Raw genomic sequence first — 7,675 nt, 5'->3', positions numbered from 1 at the left:
ACTATGACCATGGGGATTCAAGAGTCTGTGGAGCAGGGGGATTGTGACACAGGGTTTGCAGGCTATCTGCAGGAGTGGGGAAGAGCCTTGTCAGGGGCAGTCCTGTGAAGCCATTTGATCTGTTTTGCAAGCTGACAGTTTGGAAGACAGGTGCTTCTGAGATGGGGAACACCAGTGCTGGTACCCACACATAGATAGGCCTCTGTTTACGTCTGACCGCTTTGTCTTTCAGAAAGATCCATCATGAGTGGGAACAGAACTGAGGAGTGGAGTTGGCTCTCTGCTAGAGGTCTTATAGCAGCAGCTATATATGGGAGAGGGACCATGTTTTTATGCTTGCCTGTAATGCCAGCATTTGGAGGAATAGGCCCAGGAGCAATAGTTTTTCCAGCATATGCTACCTAAGTTCCTGTCTCCAAACACAACAAACAAAAACCAATGTGTACACATTTAGGGGAAAAAAATGACGCTTCCTACACGAACACAGTGGTTTCTGATCCTTTAAGAGTGTTGTCTGAGCCCTGCTTTATACCTGAGCCATTATGCTAAAACCCTAAGGTAAACTTTGTCTTAGTCACTGTCTATTCCATGAAGACACATCATTACCAGAGCAGCTCTTACAGAAGGAAACATTTAATTGGGGCTTGCTTATAGTTTCCAAGACTCAGTCCATGTTCATCATGGGTAGGAACAAGACACTGGTATAGTAACTGAGAGCTATATTCTGACCTGTAGGCAGAGAGGAAGAGAAAGAGGAACTCTTGGCCTGGTGTGGGCATTTGAAGCTTCAAACCTCACTCTCTTAGTGATATGCTTTCTCTGACAAGGCAACACATACTCCAATAAGGCCATACTTCATAATCCTTCTAATCCTTTTAAACAGTTCAACTCCCTGGTGACTAAGCACCCAAATGTATGAGGCTATGGGGGCCATTCTTACTCAAAACTACAAAAATCTTGCCATTTGCAATGGGTGTTGACTGACTGAGGTTATCTGTCCCACCAGGTCACACAGCTGTTTAGCCCCAAAGAAATCACACAGAGGTCTACATTAATTATAAACTGATTGGCCTAGTATCTTAGGCTTCTTATTAACTCATAACTTATATTAGCCCATTTTTCTTGTCTATGTTAGCCACATGGCTTGACACCTCATTTGGTGAGTCAGTCACATCTTGCTTCTACTGTGGCTGTGTCATGACTACAGACTGTAGAATCCTCTTCCCAGAATTCTCCTGTTCTCATTTCCCCACCTCTACTTCCTGCATAGTCACCCCACCTATACTTCCTGCCTGGCTACTGGCCAATCAGATTTTATTAAACAAGTATAAGAAACAAATGTTTACAGGGTAAAACCATTGTCCCACAGCAAATGGGTGTGAGTAAATTGTTAGGGCATTATACTACATGAAAAGAGTCAGACTGTGATTTGAGGTAGAGTGCTTGTCTAGAATACAGGTATCCTGCATGAATGTTATAGGTTCCATCTGAAACACTCTGGAAAAGTGACCCCACACACCTATAATCCCAGAAGCACTTAGAAGGAGGTTTCAAGCTTCATTTCAGCTCAGGTAATATGATGAGACCAAAAAAGGAAAGAAAATTTAACTATAGGAAGTGAGGTCCTATTAATGAACATGATTATGGTGATCAATGAGTATCAAATCATCAAAGTTAATATCTTATATAGATATTCTTTAAATATTTTTTATGTTTTTTAAAATCTGAATATAGTTTCCCCTCCCTTTTCTCCTCCCACCTCTTCTCTCATCTGGATCTACTCCTTTTTTGTCTCTCATCAGAACAGAACATGCTTCGAGGAGATAACAACCAAACATGACAAAATAAAATATAATGAGATGAATGAAAATACATCATATTAATGTTGAACAATACAAGCTAACAGAAAAATAAAGAGCCTCAAGAAACGGCAAAAGAAGAAACAGATACCTACTTGTTTACACATTCAGCAGTCCCATAAAATCGCTAAACTAAAAGCTATAGTATTTATCCAGAGGACCTAATGCAGACCTGTGTAGACCCTGGGCATGTTGCTTCAGTCTCTGTGAGTTCATATGAGCTTTGCTTAGTTTTTAGAGGGCTTTGTTCTTTACCTCCTCTCCTGGGTGGTTACTTGAGCTCTGAGATGCAGATTTGATGGACACTTCCTATTTAGAGCTATGTGATCTGGTGTGGGAGAACTGTCTGTATTTTGTCAATCATGTTTTAAATAAACACTGATTGGCTAGGTAGGAAGTATAGGTGGGTCAACCAGACAGAAAGTAGTTGCAGGGTGATGAGAGCAGGAGAATTCTAGGAAGGAGGAAGCCCATTCCTCCCGATTCCTGACCAGACCACCAAAGAAGTAGGATGTGACCTGCCTCGTTGAAAAAGATATCGAGCCATGTGGCTAACATAGATAAGAATAATGGGTTAATATAAGTGATACGAGCTAATAAGAAGCCTGAGCTAATGGACCAATCAGTTTTATAACTTATGGAGATCTCTGTGTGATTTTTTCTGGAACTAAATGGCTGGGGGACTGGACAGGACATAAACTCCAAGCAGCAGGCCCTCATGTTACAGTGATCCAAAGGTCTCCCTGTGTGTAATGTCTTGCAGTGGGTCTCTGTATTTGATGATGACTGAAAAAGGCAGAGATCCTATCAGTATAGCAAAATATCATTAGGAGTCATGTTGTTGTTATTGTTAATTTTTCTTTTTTTGGGAACAGTAGAATTTTGTTTTGTCCTAGGTCTCTGGACTATCTATACCCTGGTTCTTAGCCACCCAAGCAATGCCTGGTATGTGTTTCATCTCATGGAGTAGATATTGAGTCAAATCAGACATGGGTTGATTGCTCTCACAAGGTTTGCTCTACCACTGCCCTAGACTGTCTTGCAGGCAGGACAGATTGTAGATCAAAGGTTTTGTGTTTGAATTGGCATTTACTTTTTGCTTTTGGTAACTTTTGAAGTGTACCTTTTGGTGTCATAGACACTAGACACTATAGGGGTGAAGGGTCTATGTAGGAACCAGCTCAACCTCTTCATGTTCAATGAGCTGTGTGGGTGTTTTCTTCAGCAATGGGGCCTTGCTGTCAGTTTGTGGAGAGCAACCCATTGTCTTGGCAACAGCCTGGCTTGTCTAGGGATTTTATGGAACCCTTTTGTCCAAAACTCAATCGAATATAATCTAGTCCTAGCACAGAAAGCTTTATTTTGCAGCAAGAGATGACCAGTGGGTGTTTTGTCTCTCCATTACCTCATTATTTTGAGACTTCATTGGGGTTGCCTTCATATATTGTTGGATATTTCCATTGCACTAGGGTTCCGTTCTGCCACTCAAATTCCCCTCCGATGCTCTTCAATTTTAGCTGTCCCTGCCTCATTCTGTCTCTCAATCCCATCTTTCCTCCCCTTTCCCAACCAATCCTCTGATTCTTGTCACTTCCCAACCTCATACTCCAGTCTACCCATAAAATCAATTTTCTCCTCCCAGGGAGAACCATGTGTTCCTCCCACCCCCAGTTCCTTTTTCTGTGCCTAACCTCCATTCTTCTGTCTGAGGACAGCTAGGTTGTTTCCAATTACTTGCTTTTATGAGCAGAGCAACAATGAACATGGTTTAGCAAGTATCCTGTGGAAGGATGAAGTGTTCTTTGGGTATATGTCCAAGAGTGGAATAGCTGGACCTTGTGGTAGATTAATTCCCATCGTTCTGAGAAACTGCCATACTAATTTCCAAAGTGACTGCACAAGTTTGTCCTCCCACCAGCAATGGAGCAGTGTTCCCACTGCTCCACATCCTTGGCAGTATGAGACTTCACTTGTAATATTGAACTTAGTCCTTCTGACAGGTGAAGCTTTTCAGTATCACGGGGTCTCATTTATTAATTGTTGATCTTAGTCCCTGTACTATTGGTATTATGTTCAGAAAGCATTCTCCCTGTGTCAATGTCTTCAAGAGTATTTCCCACTTTCTCTTCTATCAGGTTCAAGTGTTCCCAGCTTTATATTAATGTCTTTAATCCATTTGAAGTTGAATTTTGTGCAGGGTTGTAGGTATATTTATCTATTTGCATTATTTTACATGAAGACATTTTAAAGATTCTGACTTTCTTTCCAGTATGTATTTCTGACTTCTTAATTAAAAATCAGGTGTCAATAGGTATGTGTATTTATGTCTGGGTCTTCAATTCAATTCTATTGATCACATTTCTTATTTTATGCCAACACCATCCTGCTTTTTTATTACTACAGCTTTGTAGTATAACTTGATATCAGGAATGGTGAGACTTCAGCAGTTCTTTTATTGTTCAGGATTGTTTTAGTCATCCTAAGATTTTTTTTTGGAGTGTGTGTGTTTCCATATGAAGTTGAGAATTGTCCTTTCAAGACTTATAAACAATTTTATTGGAATTTTGATGGAGAATGCATTGAGTCTGTATATTGCTTTTGGTAGGATGGTGATTTTTGCTATGTTAGTCCCACTGACCTATGAGCATGGAAGATCTTTACATCTTTTATTATCTTCACCAATTTCTTTCTTCAAAGACTTGAAGTTCTTGTCTTACAGGTCTTTCACTTGCTTGGTTAGAGTTACCCCAAGATATTTTATGTTATTTGAGAGTATCGTAAAAGGCATTTTTTTCCCTGATTTTTTCCCTCAGGTTGTCATTTTGATAGAGGAGTGCTACTGATTTTTGTGAGTTTGTTCTCTACCCACCTAATTTCCTGAAAGTGGTTTTCAGTTGTCAGATGTCCCCAGTAGAATTTTTAGGGAGACTCACGTATATTATATCATCTACAAATAAAGATATTTTGACTTCTTTCTGTTCAATTTGTATCCCTTTGATCTCCTTCAGTTGCCTTATTTTTCTAAACTTCAGCTATTGAATAGATATGGAGAGAGCAGACAACATTGTTTTGTTTCTTATTTTAGTGGAATTGCTTTGATTTTTCTTTCCATTTAATTTGTTGTTGGCTATAGCTTGCTATAAACGGCTTTTATTATGTTACGGTCTGTCCCTTGTATTCCTAATGTCTCTGGGCCCTTTCTACGTCTAATGAAATGATCACGCAGCTATCTTGTCTTTTAGTTTGTTTAAATGATGGATTATGTTTATCAATTATGTATGTTGAACTATCCCTATATCTCTGGGATGAAGCCTACTTGCCCATGGTGGACAAACTTTTTTAACGTGTACTTGGATTCAGTTTGCAAGAATTTTATTGAGAATTTTTACGTCTATATTCATAATGGAAATTGATCTGTAATTATATTTCTTTGTTACGTCCTTATGTGGTTTTGCTCTCAGGGTAACTGTTGGGGAATATTATTTTAAGGTATGTGACTTTTGTTTATGTTGCATTTGTATACCTCTGTGAAGATGTGTTTCTGTGCCTGTCTAAAACATCTGCTGGTCTAAGAAAGGGCTGAGTGGCCAATACTGAAGCAGGAGAGAGGAATAGGTAGGGTTGGCAGGTAGAGAAAGGATAAATAGAGGGGGAAATCTGGAGAAAAGAAAGAATCTGGGAATGAGAGAGGAAGGAGGAGGACTTCAGGGGCCAGTCACCCAGCCACCCAGTTACACAACCACCCAGCTAGACACAGAGTAAGAAAGAGAGAAAAGGTATACAGGGATAGAGAAAGGTAAAAGCCCTGAGGCCAAAGATAGATGAGGTCATTTCAGTTTAGAAAGACTAGTAAGAAACAAGCCAAGCTAAGGCTGGGCATTCATAACTAAAAGTAAGCCTCTGTGAGTGATGTTTTGAGAGCTAGGTGGTGCCCCCCCAAAAGACTAAAGAGCCAAAAGAGCAAAAATATCTAACAACAGGTAGCTGTGCCCTCATAGAATAAATTGGGAAATGTCCCTTATGTTTCTGCTTCGTGGATGTGTTTGAGGAGTATTGGTGTTAACTCTTCTTTGAATATCTGGTAAAATTCTTCACGAAAACTATTGATCTGGCCTTTTTTTTTTTGTTGGGCTACTTTTAATATATCACAGGGGTTATAGGTCTATTTAAATTGCTTCTCTGCACAGGCCCGCCTAGTGCTGCTGGGTCTGGGTGGGTGGAAGATACCCTCAGGTCTGCCCAGTGCTGTTAGACCCAAGCAGGTAGAGGAGACTAAGATTCCTCCATCCATAGCCAGGTGGCACAGGTGGAGTAGAAGATACCTGAGATACCCCCCACCTGCAGTCACAAAGTATGGGCAGGATTGGTGCCACTGTGATGAGCAAGTATAGGTTTTTAAAGGATGTCTTGATGATTCTTTGACTTTACTTGGTATTTGTTGCTATGTTCCCTTAACACTTCTAATTTTGTTAATCTGGATATTCTCTTGCTCTGTTTTTTAGTTAGTTTGTATAAGGGTTTGTTGATTTGATTGATTGTCTCAAAGAACCAACTCTTTGTTTTACTGATTCTTTGTAGAGTTCTCTTCGTTTCTATTTTGCGGATTTCAGCCTTGAGTTAGATTATTTCTTGTTATCTACTCCCTTTGGCTTTGACTTTTTTTTATTCTAGAGTTCTCAGGTGTGCTGATAAGTTGCTAGTGTGAGATTTCTTTATATTTTTATGTAGGCACATAGTTAAATAAAATTGTCTTTGAGTACCAATTTTATTGTGTCCCAAAAGTTTGGGTATGCTATGTATTCATTTTCAATGAATTCTAGAACGTCTTTTTTTTTCTTACTTAGTTTTTATTCATAATCATAAACTTAACTCTGCAATCCAGCTAGACTTGAAGGGGAATGAGGAAAATATGAAACCCAAAGAACTTCAGTGAGAGCAAAGATTACAGGGTACTGCGAGCAGATGGGGCTGGGGTGCTCTCCTGAGCTACAGAAGGAATGGTCTGGTGGGTAAGAAGTCAAAAGAATCAGAGATGTCCACAGTCGGAAATGGTGATCTTCTTGCTGGTCTTGCCATTCCTGGACCCCAAATGCTCCATGGCTTCCACAATGTTCATGCCTTCTTTCGCCTTCCTAAAGACCACGTGTTTGCCATCCAGCCACTCAGTCTTGGTGGTGCAGATAAAAACCTGGGAACCGTTTGTGTTTGGTCCAGCATTTGCCATGGACAAGATGCCAGGACCTGTATGCTTCAGGATGAAGTTCTCATCCTCAAATTTTTCTCGGTAGATGGATCTGCCGCCAGTGCCATTATGGCGTGTGAAGTCACCACCCTGGCACATGAATCCTGGAATAATCCCGTGAAAGGAAGAACCCTTATATCCAAATCCTTTCTCCCCAGTGCTCAGAGCACGAAAGTTTTCTGCTGTCTTTGGAACTTTGTCTGCAAAGAGCTCGAAGGAGACGCGCCCCAAGGGCTCGCCATTGGCTGCGGTGTCGAAGAACTCGGTGGGGTTGACCATGGCTGCAACAAGCAACGAGAGAGGACAGCGGCGTCTGCAAAGCGGCTAGAGCATCTTTAATTCATTTCTTAATTTTTTATTGAACCAATTTTCTTTTTTCTTTATTTTTTTTAAAAAGAAAACAAACTATTCTTTTTCATTTTGTATACCAATTCCAGTTCCCACTCCCTCCACTTTAGCTCCCATCCTACCCCCATCCACTCCTCAGAGAGGGGAAGGCACATTGCTTTGGGGAAGGTCTAAGGCCTTCTATACTATCTAGGCTACATATCCCTACTATATCTAGGCTGAGCAA

General features: G+C 40.5%; 1 pseudogene; it reads right to left on the bottom strand.

Annotated features, from left to right (window-relative positions):
- Positions 1 to 6,692: 6,692 nt before the first annotated feature.
- Positions 6,693 to 7,380, bottom strand: LOC148122067 (peptidyl-prolyl cis-trans isomerase A pseudogene; annotated as a pseudogene).
- Between the last annotated feature and the right edge of the window lie 295 nt (positions 7,381 to 7,675).

This window comes from Myodes glareolus, chromosome 5 (assembly GCF_982192425.1).
Source record: "Myodes glareolus chromosome 5, mMyoGla1.1, whole genome shotgun sequence".
Classification (NCBI taxonomy): domain Eukaryota; kingdom Metazoa; phylum Chordata; class Mammalia; order Rodentia; family Cricetidae; genus Myodes; species Myodes glareolus.
The sequence above is the reverse complement of the archived record's forward strand: the minus strand, read 5'-3'. Positions and strand labels throughout refer to the sequence as shown.